This window comes from Manis pentadactyla, chromosome 7 (genome assembly GCF_030020395.1).
Source record: "Manis pentadactyla isolate mManPen7 chromosome 7, mManPen7.hap1, whole genome shotgun sequence".
NCBI classification, from domain to species: Eukaryota; Metazoa; Chordata; class Mammalia; order Pholidota; family Manidae; genus Manis; species Manis pentadactyla.
The window spans coordinates 94,327,917-94,351,733 of record NC_080025.1 but is presented as its reverse complement, the minus strand read 5'-3'; the positions used below and the strand labels follow the sequence as shown (position 1 = coordinate 94,351,733).

The 23,817-nt window shown below is 36.6% G+C and overlaps 1 protein-coding gene across 2 annotated transcripts in view; it reads right to left on the bottom strand.

Annotated features, from left to right (window-relative positions):
* The window catches only part of ITGB8 (integrin subunit beta 8), a 93,133-nt gene that overhangs the window by 57,605 nt on the left and 11,711 nt on the right, over positions 1-23,817 (bottom strand). The gene's annotated exons all lie outside the window — the stretch shown is intronic.

Sequence of the window (23,817 nt, the reverse complement as noted above, 5' to 3'; positions counted from 1 at the left end):
TTTTATCATGAACAATCACCTACTTTCTATAGTCTGTACTTTACTCTGCAATGTCCCTAGGACACTGGCAATCACAGAAGTCTATCCATCTCACTCACAGGCACACAGAAAATAATGTAGACTTTCTGGCTATAAGTCATTCACAGTTCAGGTGAAAAGAGAACTATGTAACTAAACAATAAAACACAGTGTGATAGGCACAAGAGAGACCTCCACGGCACTGTAGGAACACAGTGAAGGGCTTCTGTGCTTTAGAGGGAAGAGCAGGGGTAGGCGAAGAGGGCATGTTTAAGGATGGCTTCCCAGAGGCAGTGTTATCTGGTATGTCTCCTTGCCAACTCATTTTGTTTCTTCTAATCTGTGTTTATCTCTTTTTAAAAATGTAATACATATGAAAGAGGATTATGTGGGTTTGGTGTGCATGTTGTGTACAAAATCATACATAGTATAGTAATTTGAAAGGGGACAGAACCCACAAAATCTCTAGCTGCCCCCATCCAATTGGCTTCTTTTTCTCCTCTTGCCCCAACATTCTAGAATACAGGATTAAAACAGGTCTGACCTGGAGGTGGTATGGGTGGACTTTTGCCAGTGGGAAGAGAGAAAGAGGAACCTGAGGGGTGTAAACACAGAGAGGTGCTAACTAGGGTATTAGTGAACACCATCCTGTATTTCTCTAGACACCCAACAAGTTAAGCTGAAAGCATCCTTCCTTAACACTACTTTTCCATTGCCTCCTTTCTGGTCCCCTTGCACACTTTGTCCTTGGCTTTATGTCAACTGTTAATACACCTTATCTACAACTCCTTCACTGATCTGTCTAGATCTGGCCAGAATTTGAAAGACTAAAAATAGCTGATATTTTGGGCTGTTTTTCCTACCAGGCCACCTATGAAGACTCCAGAACCTAAAATCCTTCCATCACCTTTTCCAAACTATAAAACTTGCTTATTCCTAAAGTATTCAGAGGAAAGAGTGACCTTTTAAATTTTACTCTCAGAAAGAAATCAAGCACATTTGCAGATCTAACTTGACCTTTAACAGCTCTTAAACTTGACCCAACTGGAACACAGAATCAAGTCTATTTCAGTTCAGACTTGAACAAACCTTTCACTCGTTGGTAGGACTTTGGCACTGGCATTTAGACTGCAGTCTTCTGGAAGAAAGCTGCAGATTCTATGACTCTGGTTTTTGTTTCTAATTGTTGTCTGATTCTGTCCTAAGTTAATCCAAGATTCAAGTTCTGTCAGGCTCCTAGTTCCCAAACATGTGTAGTAAACAATGAATTTCTAAACAAAAATCTGTTGGGTTTTTTTTGTAGTCTGCATTATGACTATTTTCTGTAAAAAGTTGTAGTGCCAACCTCTGTACTCTAACTTCACACACTTAACAGTGATGATCAGGAAGGATAGGAACTTTGGCCCTGTTAACTTCTCAGGTTCCAGGGCTGACATTTCTCAGTGTCTACAAAAACTTCAGGAAAAATGATCCCATAAATGGATATGGAGGCGATAGTCCTTCCAGTTCTGCAGAACTGAAGGAAGGCCATAAATCGAACTCCATGGAAATAGTGTCAAATGTTATTACTGCAAAGTGTCATAGAAGACAAACCAGATACACTCTGGTAAGCATAATTTCAAGGATTTTTTTAAATTTAAAAATATGCAATTAAGTTATTATGTAACAACCAAAGATCACACCAATTCTAGCAATTCTTTACACTGAATGGTCATACCATGTGGTTATTAGTATGTACTAAAACTGTATTAGTCTGTGCTAAACACACACACACATACACACCACACATACCCTTGCCCTTCTGTGCAAATAGAAATTGTTACACTGCACACACATCCATTTGTGAGCACTGTGTCCAGACACTACAGTTTGTCATCAGCCTCTAGGTCTACTCAGTCCCATCCCTTATGTCCCAGGAGTCTGCCTTCCAGTGGTGGTTTCCTAGCAGCCCTCAGCATGGCTCCCTGATTAGCAGGTGTGCCCTAGCGGTTCTTCCTCCCACTCTTTAGAGCGGTAGCTGCTTGTTCCGCTATTTGTCCAGTGATGTAACATTAAGCACCTTATTCTTTATGTTCTAGCACTGTGTTTTAATTAAGGACCATTTTTTATAGTTCCTAATGGGAATTCTTAAGCCAGTGGAAATAGAATGATGGTATTTTAAACCATATATCCTCAGAACCCTTTTTTGTGCTCATTTGTTTTAGTCCCAAGTGCCTCATAAACCCCATGTCATTAAAATGTGCTGCCATGACATACATTAGTAAGGATTTAGCATCATATTATCACTAAATGTGTTCATCTTCATAATTTTATTCCTTGATCCATGAGCATGGTCTGAGGGTCTTTTTCCTATTACATTACAGCTGCTGGTGACAGATGTGATGAGTTGGTATTGCTAAATGGTTACTGGGAACCAAGTGTCAAATTTCCACAGCATTGCCTCTTAGTGGCACTATGCCCTTAGGCTAGTTACTTGAATTCCCTGAGGCTCCATTTCCTCTGCTGTAACACAGGGCTAACTATACTTGTATCAAAATACTGATATGAGATGAAATGAGCAAGCTAGGCATGCCAAACTTAGTTCTTAGGGTATAGTAGACAGTAAAAGGACTATTGTAATTTTGTTGTGATTAATATTAGAATAATGTTTTACATATAAATAGACAGCATATATGTATATATGTGTGTGTATTTAGTTCTACCTTCAAAAAAAAAGGAAGGTGTTATGTCTTTAAATTTGTTGTAAATATAATTAGTTGTCTTTAAAATGAAAGTCCTTTGGGTCATAAAAACACAGTTTTAAAAATACAGCTAATATGTAAAAATGACTAGTAAGTAAAAAGTTACTGCTTTTATTTTAATTATTTAAAAATGATTCTTAAAAGCCAATTCAGTTAGATATACACATATCAGTCTAATCTATAACAAATATAATTTTGGCATGACTATAATTGGGTTACTGCAAATCTCTTAGAACACCCTCATTTTGTTCACATTTTTCAAAATGAACATTGACTTAATTTGAATATTTTTCTACTTATTTCCCAGAATTAAATATTTCTGATGCATGTGAAATGACCTCTATGATAGTTTGTCATGAAGTATAATAAATATCCATCATCAACAGGATAGTGTACACAAAAATCATGAAACTACATATTCGTGATACTCAGGTATTCTTTATTTTTGTTAATGCAGTTATCTTATTTTGAGAATGTGTAATTTGTAGAAGTGAGAGGAGGAAGAAAATGGACAAAAAAATAAAAAATACAATAGAAAGTTCAGTGTTTAGATTGAGGTCTTTCCATAAGTCAAGTGATCAGATCAAGGTAAAGTTTTAGGAAGCATTTCTAATGTTTTTTTTTTACTCTAAACTTCACACCACAAAATTTCAACAAAATTGAAAGGATGCCCATATTTTATTTGGAAGAGGGAACAACCAAACTACTAAAGACTGCCATCCTTGATATTCAGAATCAATCATTCTAGGTTCTCCTGTTACTCCTATACAGAATGATTTGTGAAAAACGAAGAAATGCATTTTTTTCCAGGACATATCCTTTTCACAATTGCCTTGACTATACAAATGAAATTAAACTTGGATAATTATATAAACCTACTTCCTTTAAAAAAATAACAAAGTAAACATTGTTATAATGAGTGCATATTCCACTTTGATAACAGTCAAAGCAGGCAAACTGAGCACACAGTGAACAAAGTTTGGAGTATAACTTTGGGATTTCCTTGTTCTAGACGTATGTCATGGTCACGTAAATGGTACAGACATCTTCAAAATACATTACCTGATTATTGAAAGCTCTCCTTAACCCAGAAATTTAATATGTAATATAATTTCATATAAAAATCAGAACAAAGAAATAAATTAATGTTCTAATCATTTGCCATTACCTATTATTCCAAATTTCGATGGAGGAACAAAAATAAAGGACAGGAAGAGATGGTTAGGGATATTCTTTGAAAATCAGGCATAGGAAACAAAACCAAAGGCAGTTAAATTTTAACAGGGATTAAAGAAAGAGGCCTGGGAGAAAAGGTGGAAGCATGGGAAGCTCTTGAGAAAAGTAGATCTGAACAGGGAAGCTCTGAAGAGCCAGAGGTGTAAGCTAATGCCTCACAATGGTACCCGAAAGCAGGGAGCAAGGAAATACAGAACTGCTAGTAGTTCTCTTTTCTCCTAGTTTTTTTTCTTGGACTTCCTATAAACAAAATACAAAACCACATTCTTTATTAGCATTTTCATTTGTTCTTTTACTTAATACTTAGAGTATATGAAACAATTTTGTTGTTGAAACAGATAGGAAGAAGATACAAGTAAAAGAATTAGTACATCTGTAGCAAAACTTCAGCTTACAAAAATAATTTTTATGCAAGAAATGCATACTTCAACTGTGCTCATATAGAATTAGTTGAAAAATTCACTTTACTGTTCGTAGTCTGCTACTAAATTATACATTCAGAAAATACCACTCTCTAGCAGCAACATTCCGCTTCTCTGCCTTTACCATATTGTTTCCAACTTGTAGCAAATAAGTGTTTAGCCCCTAAATGAACATGAGTAAATGAATCAATAATTTTGCCTCTACTTGCACTTGAAAAAAGTATACACCTATATTTATGTTTTGTGAAAAACAGATTCGATTCCCTATATTTTTATCTTTTGTTAGCTGCTTCAGTGATTAGGTTTGATAGTCTAAAGGTGCATTGGGAAAAAAAAGCGGTTGTGTGATAATGTTCAATTCTTATATAGTGGTTCAGGAGAAAGGGTGAGGGAATGAACACATTATAAGAAAAAGTAATTGTTTTAGCTCTCCAGAGGAAGAAACTGAGATAAAGATTCTTGGCAAGTGGTTTATTGAGAAGGGTAGTGAGGTAAGGAGGTCAGGACAGAGCAAGGCGCTAAGCAAAGATGTCACGTTAGAGTCTGATCACAGCCTGATCCCACCCAGAAGTCAGGGCACAAATGACACAACAGAGTTGTCCACTTAGAGGTAAGAGGGGTCTGGCTTTTATACCCTCCAGTCAGTCATCGACTGAGGGCAGCCTGGAGAGGGTTAGAGGGTGAGGGTGGGTTAACTTCCAGACATCTCTGAGCCATGTGGCTCTCTTTGGTGGAGGACAATTCTTCTGAAGTGGCAGCTGTGAGCCATTAACAGCCAGAACTCAGAGCATCTGGGGATGGTACACCAGCCCTATAAATGGATGTTTGGCCAGCAGCAGCCATCTTCTGGACTGAGGGAACCTTTCTCATGGAAGTCAGTGCTAAAGATCGAAAGGTAAAGAGGGTCCAGGTCACAGTACCACAGAGTTGCTCTCCCGTTATGGGTTGCCTCTCAGAACCTTTCAGATGTAAGAGGAAAATTTACCTGAGTTTCGAAAGATAAATTAATAAAGGAAAGACTTGAGTGGGATGAATGTAAATGCTTTTTTAGAAATGTTAAGCATAACATTACTTTGTGTTTAACTATCCACTCTGAAGAGATGTGTTTTTTCATGTTGTGTTTTTCCTTAGAAAAGTAGGATTACTAGCCTGTTAATTCCTGGAGGACCAGTGCTTACCATATTTTTCTCTCTATCCCCAGTATCTGAGCCTAGCATCTGGTATACAATAAATGTGTGATGAATAAATGATGTCCTAAATTGAGGTTGATTTGTCAGTTTAATTTCTTAGGTTTTTGTAGCTCTTGATTACTTACATTGAAAAAAAAATCTTCATTTCCAAAAGCCTATTTATTGTAAAAGGCAGTATAACATGTTTATTAATGATCCATATCTGGATGAATTCATCTTGGTGTTTCCAAGTGTGGTAACATACCTATAGTAACAAATCTTCACATTTGGTCCTCTGATATTGTACAGTTATGCTGATATAGTTCAAAGGAAGACTAGTTTCCTTCTGAAGAAATCTGAATATAAGATGAAATAATACTGAATTGAAATAGCTCTCTTTAATACTAGCATTATCAGATGCAAAAGTGACCAAATTCACTTTTTTTTCCCCCTTGTTGCTCTGATCTAAATCAAATTTCAATTCAGTAAAATTCTTTGCCCCCATCAGGTTGAGTAATTTCTTACTGATCATAACTTACTTATGGTATCAATGATAGAAATAGCATTGTTTCTTTTCTTCTCATTAACCAGGTTTATTAGGCTTTTATTAGCTGTAATATTTATGCTTCAGGGACAAGTTTCAACCTCCCTTGTTAAAGAGCAAAAAATTCATGTCAGTTCAATAGGATTTTATGCTAGCATAAAGATTTTTGGAGAACAAAAGGGGAAATAAAGGCCACTTTCAATGTTGGGCAGGTTAAGAAATGTTAGGGCAATACTACACATTCCATTTGTCTGCCCTGCCCTGTTTGGGGCAATCCCAGCATGAGTCAGAACTTAAAGTGGGCTGGGATGGCATAAATCAAAACTCTAGTTCTTGATGGAATTTATAAGGACTATTTTGAAGCCACTGACCACACTCATTTGTGTTGAAACAGGTCATCACAGGAAGGCTAGCCTGGTAGGTTCATATCACAACCTTTAGTTGTGATTCCTTTACATACATACATTTTAATTAACTTTGCTTTGAAAAAGTTCTGGTTGCAGCATACATTGGACGATCATATAATGTAAATTCTGTACCAGAACACATTTAAACTTGAAAGGGAACACTATTAATTACATTGGTGCAACAGGTGTAAATTGGAATGTCTCAGGCAAGCTGAGGTCACCCTAAATGCCCAGTAGTTCCATAGTATAGAACAAAAAAATAAAAACAATGAACAAAGGAGTCCACACTGAGGTGATGGGAAATGTGGAAGGAGAAAGAGAATGCCATGAGTTAGTATGAAGGAATCTCTTCATGTAAGGAGGCCCTGACAGGTTTTGAAGGATAGCACCAAGGCAGAGCTCTGGTGGAAATGTGTGTCAGATTGTTTTTAGATTATATGCTGCTAAATCCTGACATACATCCTTTGGTGTGGGAAAGAGATTAAGAAGTATAAAGAATATTTTCCATTTGCATTTGAAAATGGCTTTGCAGTTCTTACGGTTTCCTAGACAATGAAGTTTCTCCTGGTGGGCAAAGCAGGTTTTCAACATAAGAGGATCAAATTTGGTTTTGCAGTTGTACCTTTACCTGAGCACATCTGTTTGTCTTTTCACACTCACTCACCTGGGGGAGAATTTGTGAGAAAGTGAGAGAAACTCAGGAAGAAAGATGGGGGTCAAAACACGGCATCTCTCAGTAGAGCTTTCAGACTTGGAACTTCAAAAAGGACCAGAATCTCAAGATTCAGGGAGGGCTCCAAAGGTCCCTCTGAGGCAAATTCTGCTTAAAGCTGCATTTGTCTAACTTGGAAAAGCAGTATTAGTCATGTGCTTTGTGTCTTGTTTTAACTGGAACTTTTCCATACATTCCAACTGTCCTGTTTATGAGGCACACTCCCTTTTTAAAAGCCAAAGTATTCACCGGTTTCCCACTCTATTCCTCTAAATAATGTTTTAATCTAACACACTAGAGTTCCAGGGCCTCTTCCTATTTTCCTCTCCAGCTCTTGGCAGGTATGAATTTCCTTTCTCCCACTTAAAAAAAAAAATCACACTGCTATTCATGTCAAAACATCAAATGTCATAGTTAAGGAGGTAGAAGAAATACCTTCCAGGATAGTAGGAATGCATTTTCTGCATAGTTTTAAACTGGGCCACATTGCAGGTGTGCACCTGATTAGAGCAGCAAAGAAACACTCTATGCTAAAAGAATTTTGTTCTAAGTGAAAAAATAAAACCCAAAATGAATTTTAGTTTAGTATTTGGTTTTCCTGTGATTACATTTTCAAAGACCAAGGAGATATTTATGTTTGACTCTGCCACTTGAAAAATTAAATCCGTACATAAATTGGATAAAAGTAAGGAAAATAAAAAATATTAGATATTTGTTAAAACTCTGTTTTGGGTCCTGTACCAAGCACTTTATATGTATTATTTCATTGAAACTTTATAAAAATCCTATGAGGAAAGCATTACTATGCCCATTTTACAGATGGGGAACTAAAGTTTTGTCAAAGCCTCATTCCAAAGTCACACAGCTAATAAACAGAGGCCAAGATTGAACACAGTTCTGACAACAGGTCCTTTTCTCTTGAACATTATCCTATGTGGTATACAGAATAATGTAAAGGCAGACAGTTTTATCAAAGTATGATTTAAAACCCTTACTAATTATACTATTATTAGTTCTTAAGTGTTGATGATTTAATCATAATTCCTGTTAGCTCAACATAATTCTTTCATACAAGTAGTATGTCATTACTTTTACTATCATTAGTCCCAATCTAGGGAGGAGGATGTTAGATTCTCCTCAGTAGGACTGTTGTCTAGTTTTGGTACCAAAGACCTCCCTAAATGCTTCAGTGCCCTTTTCAAAATTCATTTTATTTCCATGCACAAGGGAACTTTGAATTTTAACCCAAAGCCCCAACCTGACCATCCCACCAAGTGCTTGAATCAGACTGGTTGGCACTTTTCCAGTACAGGGGAGAGCTTCGCCTTTTACAACCATGTTCCCCCCAACCTTTTACCAGAAGATGGTTCTGGGATGCATACTAATTAGGCAGAAGCATTTGAAATGGTGTTTGCAGTTGCTCTTTCCATTTGTGAATTTCCAGTTCTGCTCTGGAAGCCAAGTCTGGAACAGGGAAGTAAGTAGGCAACTTGCTCTTGTCCTAACTCTGCCTATTTATTCTCTGACCTTGGCTTCATAAACTAACTTTGCTGAGGTTTTGCTTCCTTGGTGATGAGGTAAGGAAAATTGTCCTCTATGTTTTGTATTCATCCACTGAGCTGTAAAAACACCTTAAAAAGTAGAGTATGAGTTAAAATCACATGACTGGTGGAGAACATTTGCTTTACATTTGTAGCATGTACAATTCTGTTAATTTTTCAGAATATTTGGAGATGCAATTTATGATAATGAAAGATTTATTTTAAAGGTCACACCAAGCCCTGTATATCAGTTGCCCATCAGTTGTCCAGTAATGCAGAATCGTTCACTGTTTTATGTTTTAACACAAAGAAGTACAAGCAAACTTTTTGGGGGGTGGAAATGTTCTGTTTGCTGATTGTAGTGGTAGTTTCACAGGCCTACACATCTGTCAAAACTCATTGATTGATACTTTAGATAGATGCAGTTTATTGATATAAATCATATAATGAATTTTATTTAAAATTAACATTGTAAGTTAACTTAGATGGTGAATTATTTGTTGGCTGAAGGACAATCATTGCCCAGTGAGGAAACATATTCCTTTCTTGATAGTATATACAAAAATATTAAATTACTTTATAAGGTTTTTAAAAAGTAAGCCAGTGGAGACCCCACCCACAGTAGCTTGGGGATTAACCCGGAGGCTGCTCCAGGAGTGCGGGTAACTGACACAGAAAATGGGCAAGGCGACCAGCAAGCAGGAAAGGACTTTGTTCTCTGAGATGACACATGTGCTACCTACCTACAGCAACCTCTATCACCATGAAAAGGCAGAAGAATTTAGTCCAGTCCAAAATAGTCCAGACAACGCCTGAGAGAGGGCTGGGGTAGACAGATCTAACCAATCTCCCTGAAAAAGAATTCAAAATAAAGGTCATAACCAAGCTGATGGATCTTCAGAGAAATATGCAAGAGCTAAAGGAGCAAATACAGAGGGAGAATACAGAAATAAAACAATCTATGGAAGGACTTAAGAGCAGACTGGACAAGGTGCAAGAGGCCTTTAATGGAATAGAAATCAGAGAACAGGAACACAGAGAAGCTGATGCAGAGAGAGATAAAAGGATCTCCAGGAATGAAAGAATATTAAGAGAACTGTGTGAACAATCCAAACGGAACAATATTCGCATTATAGGGGTACCAGAAAAAGAAGAGAGAGAAAAAGGGATAGAAAGTGTCTTTGAATAAATAATTGCTGTAAACTTCCCCAAACTGGGGGGGGAAATAGTCGCTCAGACCATGGAAGTACACAGAACTCCCAATAGAAGGGACCCAAAGAGGAAACCACCAAGATACATAATAATTAAAATGGCAAAGATCAAGGACAAGAACAGAGTATTAAAGGCAGCCAGAGAGAGAAAAAAGATTATCTACAAAGGAAAACCCATCAGGCTATCATCAGACTTCTCAACAGAAACCTTACAGGCCAGAAGAGAATGGCATGATACATTTAATGCAATGAAACAGAAGGGACTTGAACCAAGAATACTGCATCCAGCATGATTATCATTTAAATATGAAGGAGGGATTAAACAATTCCCAGACAAACAAAAGTTGAGGGAATTTGCCTCCCACAAACCACCTTGACAGGGTATTTTAAAGGGACTGCTGTAGATGGGAGCACTCCTAAGGCTAAATAGATGTCACCAGAGAAAATAAAATAACAGCAAATAAAGCAGACCAACCAAATACTAACTAAAGGCAACAAATAAAATCAACTACCCACAAAAACAGTCAAAGGAAACACAAAAGAGCACAGAACAGAACATGCAACATATGAAGAATGGAGGAGGAGGAATAAGAAGGGAGAGAAATAAAAAATCACAAGACAGTGTTTATAATAGCTCATTAAGTGAGATAAGTTAGACAGTAAGATAGTAAAGAAGCTAACCTTGAACCTTTGGTAACCACGAACCTAAAGCCTGCAATGGCAAAAAGTATATATCTATAGATAATCACCCTAAATGTAAATGGACTGAATGCACCAATCAAAAGACACAGAGTAATAGAATGGACAAAAAAGCAAGACCCATCTATATGCTGCTTACAAGAGACTCACCTCAAACCCAAAGACATGCACAGACTAAAAGTCAAGGGATGGAAAAAGATATTTCATGCAAACAATAGGGAGAAAAAAGCAGGTGTTGCAGTACAAGTATCAGACAAAATAGACTTCAAAACAAAGAAAGTAACAAGAGATAAAGAAGGACATTACATAATAATAAAGGGGTCAGTCCAACAAGAGGATATATATAAATATATATATGCACCCAATACAGGAGCACCAGCATATGTGAAACAAATACTAACAGAATTAAAGGAGGAAATAGAATGCAATGCATTCATTTTAGGAGACTTCAACACACCAGTCACTCCAATGGATAGATCCACCAAACAGAAAATAAGTAAGGACACAGAGGCACTGAACAACACACTAGAACAGATGGACCTAATAGACATCTACAGAACTCTACATCCAAAAGCAACAGGATACAGTTTCTTCTCAAGTGCTCATGGAACATTCTCCAGAGTAGACCACATACTAGGCCACAAAAAGAGCCTCAGTAAATTCCAAAAGATTGAAATTCTACCAACCAACTTTTCAGACCACAAAGGCATAAAACTAGAAATAAACTGTACAAAGAAAGCAAAAAGCCTTGCAAGCACATGGAGGCTTAACAACATGCTCCTAAATAATCAATGGATCAACGAACAAATTAAAATAGAGATCAAGCAATATACGGAAAAAAATGACAGCAACAACACAAAGCCCCAACTTCTGTGGGATGCAGCAAAAGCAGTCTTAAGAGGAAAGTATATAGCAATCCAAGCCTATTTAAAGAAGGAAGAACAATCCTAAATGAAGTCTAACATCTCAATTATTGAAATTGGAAAAACAAGAACAAATGAGGCCTAAAGTCAGCAGAAGGAGGGAGATAATAAAGATCAGAGAAGAAATAAATAAAATTGAGAAGAATAAAACAATAGAAAAAATCAATGAAACCAAGAGCTGGTTCTTTGAGAAAATAAACAAAATAGATAAGCCTCTAGCCAGACCTATTAAGAGAAAAAGAGAATCAACACACATCAACAGAATCAGAAATGAGAAAGGAAACATCACGATGGACCCAACAGAAATAAATACAAAGAATTATTAGAGACTACTATGAAAACATATATGCTAAGAAGCTGGAAAACCTAGAAGAAATGGACAACTTCCTAGAAAAATACAACCTTCCAAGACTGACCAACGAAGAATCAGGAAATCTAAACAGACCAATTACCAGCAACGAAATTGAAGCGACAATCAAAAAACTACCCAAGAACAAAACCCCTGGGCCAGATGGGTTTAGCTTGGAATTTTATTAGACATACAGAGAAGACATAATACATATTCTCCTTAAAGTTTTCCAAAAAATAGAAGAGAAGGAATACTCCCAAACTCATTCTATGAAGCCAACATCACCCTAATACCAAAACCAGGCAAAGACACCACAAAAAAAGAAAACTACAGACCAATATCCCTGAACATAGAAGCAAAAATACTCAACAAAATATTAGCAAACCGAATCCAAAAATATATCAAAAGGATCATACACCATGACCAAGTGGCATTCATCCCAGGGATGCAAGGATGGTACAACATTCGAAAGTCCATCAACATCATCCACCACATAAACAAAAAGAAGGACAAAAACCACAGGATCATCTCCATAGATGCTGAAAAAGCATTTGACAAAATTCAATATCCATTCATGATAAAAACTCTCAACAAAATGGGCATAGAGGGCAAGAACCTCAACATAATAAAAGCCATATATGATAAACCCACAGTCAACATCATACTGAACAGTGAGAAGCTGAAAGCTTTTCCTGAGATCAGGAACAAGACAGGGATGCCCACTCTCCCCAGTGTTATTCAACATAGTCCTAGCCATGGCAATTAGACAAAACAAAGAAATACAAGGAATCCAGATTGGTAAAGAAGTTAAACTGTCACTATTTGCAGATGACATGATATTGTACATAAAAAACCCTAAAGAATCCACTCCAGAACTACTAGAACTAATATCGGAATTCAGCAAAGTTGCAGGATACAAAATTAGCACACAGAAATCTCTGGCTTTCCTATATACTAACAATGAACTAATAGAAAGAGAAATCAGGAAAACAATTCCATTCACAACAGCATCAAAAAGAATAAAATACTTAGGAATAAACCTAACCAAGGAAGTGAAAGACCTATAGCCTGAAAACTACAAGACACTCTTAAGAGAAATTAAAGAAGACACTAACAAATGGAAACTCATCCCAAGCTCTTGTCTAGGAAGAATTAATATCGTCAAAGTGGCCATCCTCCCCAAAGCAATATACAGATTTGATGCAATCCCTATCAAATTACCAACAGCATTCTTCAATGAACTGGAACAAATAGTTAAAAAATTCATATAGAACCACCAAAAACCCCGAATAGCCAAAGCAGTCCTGAGAAGGAAGAATAAAGTAGGGGGGATCTCGCTCCCCAACTTCAAGCTCTACTACAAAGCCACAGTAATCAAGATAATTTGGTACTGGCACAGGAACAGAGCCACAGACCAATGGAACAGAATAGAGACTCCAGACATTAACCCAAACATATATGGTCAATTAATATTTGATAAAGGAGCCATGGACATACAATGGGGAAATGAGAGTCTCTTCAACAGTTGTTGCTGGCAAAACTGGACAGCTACATGTAAGAGAATGAAACTGGATTACTGTCTAACCCCATATATATATTTGAAATGGATCAAAGACCTGAATGTAAGTCATGAAACCATAAAACTCTTAGAAAAAAGCATAGGCAAAGATGTTTTAGACATAAATATGAGCGACTTCTTCATAAACATATCTCCTTGAGCAAGGGAAACAAAAGCAAAAATGAACAAGTGGGACTATATCAAGCTAAAAAGCTTCTGTACAGCAAAGAACACCATCAATAGAACAAAAAGGTATCCTACAGTATGGGAGAATATATTCATAAATGACAGAGCCGATAAAGGGGTGACATCCAAAATATATAAAGAGCTCACGCACCTCAACAAACAAAAAGCAAATAATCCAATTAAAAAATGGGCAGAGGAGCTGAATAGACAGTTCTCTAAAGAAGAAATTCAGATGGCCAACAGACACATGAAAAGATGCTCCACATCGCTAGTCATCAGAGAAATGCAAATTAAAACCACAGTGAGATATCACCTCATACCAGTAAAGATCCCCACCATCCAAAAGACAAACAACAACAAATGTTGGCGAGGTTGTGGAGAAAGGGGAACCCTCCTATGCTGCTGGTGGGAATGTAAATTAGTTCAACCATTGTGGAAAGCAGTATGGAGGTTCCTCAAAAAGCTCAAAATAGAAATACCATTTGACCCAGGAATTCCACTTTTAGGAATTTCCCCTAAGAATGCAGCAGCCCAGTTTGAAAAAGACAGATGTACCCCTATGTTTATTGCAGCACTATTTACAATAGCCAAGAAATGGAAGCAACCTAAGTGTCCATCAGTAGATGAATGAATAAAGAAGATGTGGTACATATACACAATGGTATATTATTCAGCTATAAGAAGAAAACAAATCCTACCATTTGCAGCAACATGGATGGAGCTAGAGGGTATTATGCTCAGTGAAATAAGCCAGGTGGAGAAAGACAAGTACCAAATGATTTCACTCATATGTGGAGTATAAGAACAAAGAAAAACTGAAGGAACAAAACAGCAGCAGAATCACAGAACCCAAGAATGGACTAACAGTTACGAAAGGGAAAGGGACTGGGGAGGATGGGTGGGAAGGGAAGGATAAGGGTGGGGAAAAAGAAAGGGGGCATTAGGATTAGCATGTATAGTGTGTGTGTGGGGGCACGGGGAGGGCTGTGCAACACATAGAAGACAAGTAGTCATTTTACAGCATCTTACTATGCTGATGAACAGTGACTGTAATGGAGTTTTGGGGGGGGACTTGGTGAAGGGGGAAGCCTAGTAAACATAATGTTCTTCATGTAATTGTAGATTAATGATACCAAAAAAAAAATTACTCTGGAATCTGTGTGGAAAGATCATGGATCAACATGGAACAATAGCCAGTGAAATAATGCACCATTACAATTTGAAAAAAAAAAAAAAGCCAGCAACACATTATATAAATCTTTTGACGTATAGATACATACAGATCAGTTTGTGGTTAGCTATTTATCCCTACCTTATATTTGTGTTCTGATCAAGGGGTCAGTTATTTTAATGTTCCTTCAAATAGATCGAACTGAGTTGTAGGATAATAAATTTTTTTCAAATTAAAAATTATTTTTTATTAGAATTCTACTGCAAACTTCTTCAAAGCCCTCAGCAGCACGAAGAACTGAAAGGAATAGGTAGTAATACCAAGTAAGATTAAGTATCTAAGTAAATAGTAAGTGATTATTAGATTATTATCACTAATACTAATATATACTAGTATAATTTGATGTACACATTAATAATATATTTTACATTCTATTCTCTGCAGCAAAATCTCTTCTATTTTCAGTGCCAAAGATTATCCTAAATACTTCATCTTTTATAAAATCTAACTTACCTTTGGGCTGAGGGAGAGGAAATTCTGAATTATAATCAGAAGTTTTTCACCTATCTTACAGGATAGAAATTTAATCTTCTATAATACTTTAATTATATTAAACTATTTTATAATTTTCCAGTTTAATTACATTGGCTGGAATCTGCCTAGGTACTTCTATATACATAAAAGTATATATATATATATGTATATATATATTAGTTATCAGTGCTTTACCTCATGGTCTTCAGTGTGTACTTCCTAAGAATATGGATATTCTCTTACAAAATCACCACAGAGTTGGTGATTTGGTACATTTAATGTTAATACTGTATAATGAACTAATTTATAGCCTGTATTGTCCTATGAAATTCTTGTTCCATATTCTCTATAATTCTCAAGATGGTGCAATTACTACTTACCCTTCATCAAAATTCAGCTTTACCAGAATTCATCATTTTTTGAGTAAATCTTCAACCAATGTTTTAATCTCCCTGTACTCACTGGCTGCTTCTAGGGTTGTCCCCTTTCCCTACCTCCCTACCTCCCTACCTCCCAACAGTATCAACCTTTATTCTTTCAAAGTTCACAGCTCTTATTTAATATGCCCTGCTCTACCTCTGTGACCATCACCAGACTCTCTTCTAAATTTTACAGTGTATTCATCGCCTTGCTTACGGGATTTGGCCTCACCCAGTTACATGTAACCATCCAAACAACCCTTACATCTCACTCCTCCACCTTGGGCCGAGTCATGGGGAATGCCTGGGGCCAGGGACTATGGCAGGAAATTCTCATGAGCTATATGGGTCCCTGGATTATGTAACCATGGAAGAGTTCTTATGATCAAAGAGCAAAGAGAAGGAGGACGAGGGACAAATTCAGGAGGAGCCAGGGGGTGGGACAGAAGTTGGGCTCCTGAACCAAGAGTTCTAAACTAGGAGTTGAAAATAAACAGAAGTAGTTGAGACACAGGCAGAGCAATACTCCTCAGCAATAGCTTCAATATTAGCATCAGAAACTGACTTTGTGGGTGCTGTCATGGGCCTACTAAGGACTGGGTATCTTGTAAATTCCTTTCACCTCAACTAGCTCCCAGGACTTGCTTTTTCATTTCTTGATGTTCCATCATAGTTTCTAACATTCATTATTCCAATTCTTTCTCCTCAATTCCCCAAGTACTTTTGCCACATCCTCATACTTAACCTCATATGACCTTAACCTTACTTTTATATTACCTAGAAAATCTTAGTAACTTTACTTTTTGAAAACACTCAAAATTGTCTTTGTTCTCTTTTTGGAGGAAGAAGAGTTTTCCTCCTTGCCAATATAATTTCCTCTATCCATCTAGTAAATTGCTCACTCAAAGGCAACCAATAATTTCCTAATTATATTTAACAACTAGCATTTAATAATGTTTAAATGCCCTCTGTCTTTTAACAATGAGTGGGCACGCTTCCACTTCTCCCATTCTCACAACTGGTTATCTTTTTATCTTTTTGTCTATTTTTACATTTCTAAACTCTATCTATACCTTGATGGTTTCATAAACTAACAAGACTTTATGTCTCACCCCCTTGCACATGACCACCAGATCAGTATCTGCAGTTCCAAATGCTCACCAAAGTTTGTCTTGAATTTTTAACAATCTTCTGGATATCATACTTAGATTCCTGCTGGAACTTCAAAATCTACAAGTGTCAAATGAAAAAAACTTCCTGCCCACCAATAGCTCTTCCTGACTTGACTGACCTATTTCTGTTAAATATATTATTTTCCTAGTAATTTTGCTTTAAATCTTTGTGGTCAACCTTGCCTCCTCCTTCTACCATGATCCCAACAACCTGTCAATTACCAAGGCTTCTTGCTTCTACCTCTGTATCCTTAACAGTCATTTCTCCCTTAGTGGACTTCACCCTAGGTTAGATGCTCTTTATTTATCATTTGCTTTATTGTAACAAATTTATCAGTCTTTTTACCTTGGGTATCTACCACTAAAATTCATTAAAAAGTCACTCCCAGATCTACTTTCTGATACAGTGTCTTTTATGTATTGTATTACTACCCTTCTAAACAATCAAATAAAAAGCCTTCAGTGATTTTTTGCCACTTGAGTAGTAAAGTTCAAACAAATCTACCTATAATCTAATTCTACAACTCTCTTTTTTCACTTCTCTCCTGAAGCCTTATCTTACAGTCAATATTGTATGCTTCTTTTCCACCAGTGGAGTCATTCTGGGCATTTCCCTTAGTTACAAACAATCCTGCCAGTTCTTTAACATCCAGTTTAGACACTTATCTCACTTACACTATATCTCCACCCTTAATTTCTGCCTACTCTCTTCAGGTGTAGCTGACTTTTCACTTTTGAATCTTTATAAAATTTGCATTGTGTTCCTTACATTCTGCATTGAATTAGTTATTTCTATGTATGTTATTTAGTTACTTGTATTTTGTTTTAGTTAGTTGCATATTATGCAGGTGTGTGTATAATTTACACATTACACGTATATAAATATATTTAGTCAGAAGCAAATTCCTCCAGGGAGGAGAGGCTATTAGGCAGTTTGGAAAGTCTTTGTGTAACCTTTTCACTTCCAAAGCATTGTTGGTTCGCATTTCTCTTTCCAGCATTCCTTACTCCTTATCTGAGCTTTTTTAACTCTATAAAGGTGCTAGACGTATAGCACCTACTAGCATGCTATATACCTTCTATTTATTTTGTCTGTGGTCTGCCTTGTCCCATTAGAATGTAAACTCCATGAGTGCAGAAACTTCTGTTTGATTTGTTCACTGCTGTATCCCTGAGCACTCTGGCACATTATAGAGACTTGGTACATTTTTGTTGAATGAGAGGATGAATGCATGTCTCCTTGGCATTGGCCTATGTGTTCTCTCTCTCTCTCTCTCTCTCTCTCTTTGACTTGATATGCTTACTTCTGTGTTATTTAGGCAACTTTCTCCCAATTGTGCTCCCTTCTGTCAATCAGCTCCAGAACTCAGCTCAGAATGCCTCCTGTTGATAAAGAATTTGTCCATTACTGGGCCATTCTGTACTTCTTTCCAGTGCTCACACATAACACTTTTTATTTTCTGAACTGTTTCTGAATTTTGCCATTTTGATATTTCTATCATTTGATAAATTAGTCCCACTTCTTCCTGTCTTTACATACTTCATTTTAACAGTTTCTGCTAATATCTAAGAACAATGCAAACAGTCATGTGTACCATTATGGTGAAGGATATATAACCTGAATTTTGTTTATGCTGATGCATTTTATGACAGTCTCTAGGAGTATTCTGTGCCAAAAAAGGTGAACCATATTTATAGTAAAATTTAAATAGTTAATCAAAGCTGTACACTTTAATTATCTGCTAAAGTATATGGAAACATGCTGAAGTGTAGGAAAAATTAAAGCTGAGTATTAGTATTTAGAAGAGACTTTCAGGTTCTGTTTTGGCATCAGGACACATCTGACCTATATCCTGTCTGACTTTGAAAGTCTAAAGAGCTGCAGCACTAATGAACCAGACTACTCACTTCAGCCCACATCACTGTCTTGCTTTCTGGACACACAGATCCCAAGTTCAGCTGTCATGTGTGCATGATATCTTATTTCTCCTCTGTCCCCACGGCAACTAAGACACTGTCAAATGCCCAAGTAGCACTTAAACAATACTTTTGGATTTATTGATTGAATGATAACTGTGAGGCTCCCCTCAAAATCTGTATAATGTATTTACTAAGACAGGAAATTTTATAAACACATATTTGAAATATTTGCAAAAGAAGGAGTCAAAACATGAATGACCATGAATTTAATTACTTAAAACACCACCTTTCACATATACTCTATGTAACCAGGGTTTTACTATAGCTATAATGAGTGTTCACGTTCTTTCACATTCCTGGCAACACTGCTAGTATTATTAAAAGATTCCTTGATTAGAAGGAAGAGAATGGGCAAAGATTTGTTCAAAAAGGAAAGGATATAATCATCTGGGAATAGAAAGCAGAAAATTCCACCTAAGGAGTTTTGAAGTTGTAATGATTCAGGTGGTATTCATCCATCCATTAACTATTTGGCAATTATTAAATACTGCTCTATACCATGGAATTTCACAGAATCTTAAGATTAGGGTACCTGCCTGGATGATAACTCCCCAGCCCTCCATTGGCCCCACAGTCGGGAACTCTTGGGACACCCAGACATTCTATCCCCCTCACTGGTAGCCCCGAGCTGCCACCCTGCATGCACTGCCAGTAAGCCAACCCACTCGACCCAGCATCATTATCAGACTTTGCTGCCTGGTAGACAGAGGCAACTCTCCCAGCTTTCTAGGCTCCATTTCAGCCCAATCAGGGAGGTGCCTGCAGGAGCCAGCCCCAAGAGGGCCTTCCTCCATGTTTGTATCCAAGCCCAGTGCTGTGTATCCTGCACTGTCCCAGAGCCACACAACAACCCTACCCATCCCATTAACCCTGCAGCCCACATTGCTGCAGGGCAGGCAGAGGGAAGCTCCACACATAGTGATCCAAGTAGATGCTTCTTCTCACATCAGAAAGGCTACTGAGGCAAACTGCCAGTGCTGAACACTCAGACCACTACCAATAGACAGACAGACAAAGGTGGCTTTACCCACTGCACACCAACAACAGCTGGGGCTTCTGCAAAGTAGAACCAGACACTGGAGAGTCTTGAGCTTATGGGCACCATAGGATGCCTCCTTCATAAAGCTATTACTCTATAGACCAGGAAGCATAGCAGCACCGTCTAATACAAAGTAAGAAATACAAAACCCTGACAAAATGAGGCAGAGCAATATACTCCAAACACAACTACAGGACAAGACACCAGAAATGAAATGGAGATCACCAATATTTTTCATAAAGACTTCAAGGTAAAAGTCATAAATATTCTCACAGATTTACAGAAAAATGTTTAAGATCTCAGGGAAGACTTCAACAAAGAGATAGAAGACCTGACAAAGAGCTACCCAGGGCTGAAGAATACAGTACTGAAATGAAACATACAATGGAGGGATTAGATAATGTAGAGGAGATGGTAAATGAAATGGGAGTTAGAGAATGGGAAAACAAAGAAGCTGAGGAACACAGAGAAAAAAGATTCTCTAGGAATGAAAGAATGATAAGGAAGCTGTGTGACCAATCCCAACAAAACACTATTCACAGAATAGGGTATAAGAAGGAGAAGAAATGGGTAGAAAGGCTCTTTGATGAAATAATTGTTGAAAATTTCCCCAATCTGGAAAGACACTCAGGTCATGGAAGCACATAAAGCCCCTAAAAAAAGGAACCCCAAGAAGATAACACCAAGCCACATAATAAGTAAAATGTCAAAGATCAAGGGTAGGGAGAGAGTATTGAAAGCAGCCAGTGAGAGAAAAAAGATTAATTATAGGGGAAACCCATCAGGCTATCATCAGACTTCTCAGCAGAAACTAAAGGCCAGAAGGGAGTGCCATGATATATTTAGTGTAATAAAACAAAAGGCCTCCAACTAAGAATCCTCTACCCAGAAATATTATCAATTAAATTTGAATCAGTGATTAAACAATATCCAGACAAACAGAAGTTGAAGGAATTCACCATCACTAAGCCAGCCTTACAGGATATGTCAAAGGAACTGCTGTAGATGGAAATGTTCCTAAGTTAAATAGCTTTCACCAGTGAAAATAAACCCACAATATAGGTAGTAGACCAACTAGTTATCAAGCAAGTATGAAATTAAAACAAAATAAAAGAAGCAAAATCAACTATACAGAAAATCAGTCAAGGGATACACAAAAAGCACAGAGTATGATATTTAGTATATAAAATGTGGAGGAGGAAGAAGAAAAAAAATTAGTACCTTTAGACTGTGTTTGAAATAGAGTAATCAGCAACTTAAGATATAATGTTATATAGTAAAGAAGGTATCCATGAACCTTTGGTAACCACAAAACTAAAGCCCACAATAAAAAAAATTTAAAAAGAAAATCCAATCACAACACTAAAGAAAACTATCAGATAACAAGAGAAGAGTGTAAGAAAGGAAGAAAGGAACAGAGAGGAGCTATAAAAACAACAGAAAATCAATAAAATGGCAATTAGTATATATCTATCAATAATTTCATGTAATTAAATGTAAATGGACTGAATGAACCAGTAAAAAGATGTAGAATGGCAGAAAACATAAAGAAACAAGACCCATCTATATGTTGCCTACAGGAGACCCATTTCAGATTCAAAGACATACACAGACTAAAAGTGAAAGGATGGAAAAAGGTATTTGATGCAAATAATAGGGAGAAAAAATCAGGAGTATCAGACAAAATCGACTTCAAAACAAAGAGGATAACAAGAGACAAAGAGAACATTACACAATTAGAAAGAGGTCAGTCCAACAAGAGGATATAACCATATATAAATATTTATGCACCCAACATAGGCACACCTAAATATGTAAAACAAATACTAACAGAATTAAAGGAGGAAATAGATTGCTACACATTCATTTTAGGTGAATTTTACACACCACTCACATCAGTAGACAGATCAAACAGACAGAATATAAATAAGGAAATTGAGGTACTGAACAATACATTAGATCAAATGGGCTTAACAGATATCTACAGAATATTCCACCCAAAAACAACAGGATACACATTTTTCTCAAGTGTACATGGAATAGTCTCCAGAATAGATCACATACAAAGATGCAAAAAGAGCCTCAGTAAATTCAAAAAGATTGAAATTGTATCAAGCAGCTTCTCAGACTACAATGATATGAAACTAGAAATAAATCACACAGGGAAAGCAAAAACCTACAAACACATGGAGGCTTAACAATATGCTTCTAAATAGTCACTGGATCAATGAACAAATTAAAACAATGAAATAATAAACAAAGCAGTACATAGAGATAAATGAAAACAAAAACTCAACAGTTCAAAGTTTGTGGGACACCACAAAAGCAGTTCTAAGAGGGAAGTACATAGCACTACAGTCCTACCTCAAGAAACAAGAACAATCCCAAATAAAAAGTCTAAACTCACAATTAAAGAAACTAGAAAAAGTAGAACAAGTGAAATCCAAAGTTAGTAGAAGGAAAGGCATAATAAGGATCAGAGCAGAAATAAATAAAATAGAGGAGAGTAAAACAACAGAAAAAAATCAGTGAAATCAGGAGCTGGTTCTTTTTGAAAATAAATGAAATAGATAAACCCTTAGCCAGACTTATCAAGAAAAAAAGACTACAGAAATAAATGAAATCAGAAACAGAAGGAATAGTCACAATGGATACCACAGAAATACACAGATATATTACAGAATACTGTGAAAAAGTATATGCTATTAAATTGGACAACCTAGAAAAAATGGACATCCTAGAAGATATGGAATAAATACAACCTTCCAAGATTGACTCAGGAAGAAACAGAAAATCTGAACAGACCAATTAACAGCAATGGAATTGAACTGGTAATCAAAAGACTCCGAAGAAAACCAAAGTCCAGATCCAGATGGCTTCACAGCTGAATTCTACCAACATTTAAGGAAGAGTTAATACCCATCCCTTTTAAAGTGTTGCAAAAAGCAGAAGAGGAGAGAATACTTCCAAATTCATCCTGTGAGGCCAGCAATACTCTAGTACCAAAACCAGACAAAGACACCACACACAAAAAAAAATTACAGACCACTATCCCTGATGAACATAAATGCAGAAATCCTCAACAAAACATTAGTAAACTAAATCCAAAAATAAATAAAAAAGATCATCCATCATGACCAAGTGAGGTTTATTCCAGGGATCCAAGAATGGTATAATATTTGTAAATCAGTATCATAAACCACATTAACAAAAAGAAGGATAAAAAACCACATGACCATTTCAAGAGATGCTGAAAAGCACTGACAGAATTCAACATCCATTTGTGATAAAAACTCTCAACAATATCAGTATAGAGGATACATACCTCAACATAATAAAGGCCATATACAACAAACCCATAGCCAACACCATTCTTAACAGTGAAAAGCTGAAAGCTTTTCTACTAAGATCAGGAACAAGACAAGGATGCCCACTTTCATGACTTATTCAACATAGAACCAGAGTCCTAGCCATGGTAATTAGAAAATGCAAAGAGTTAAAAGGCATCCAGATTGGTAAGGAAGAAGTTAAACTGTCACTATTTACAGATGACATGATATTATACATAGAAAACCCTAAAGACTCCACCGAAAAACTGTTAGAACTAATAACCGAACTTAGCAAAGTTGCAGGACACAAAACAAATACACAAAAATCTGTTGCATTCCTATATACTAAAAATGAATTAGCAGAAAGAGAAATCAGGAAATCAATGCCATTTACAATTATATCAAAAATAGTAAGATACCTAGGAATAAACCTAATCAAGGAGGTGAAAGACCTATA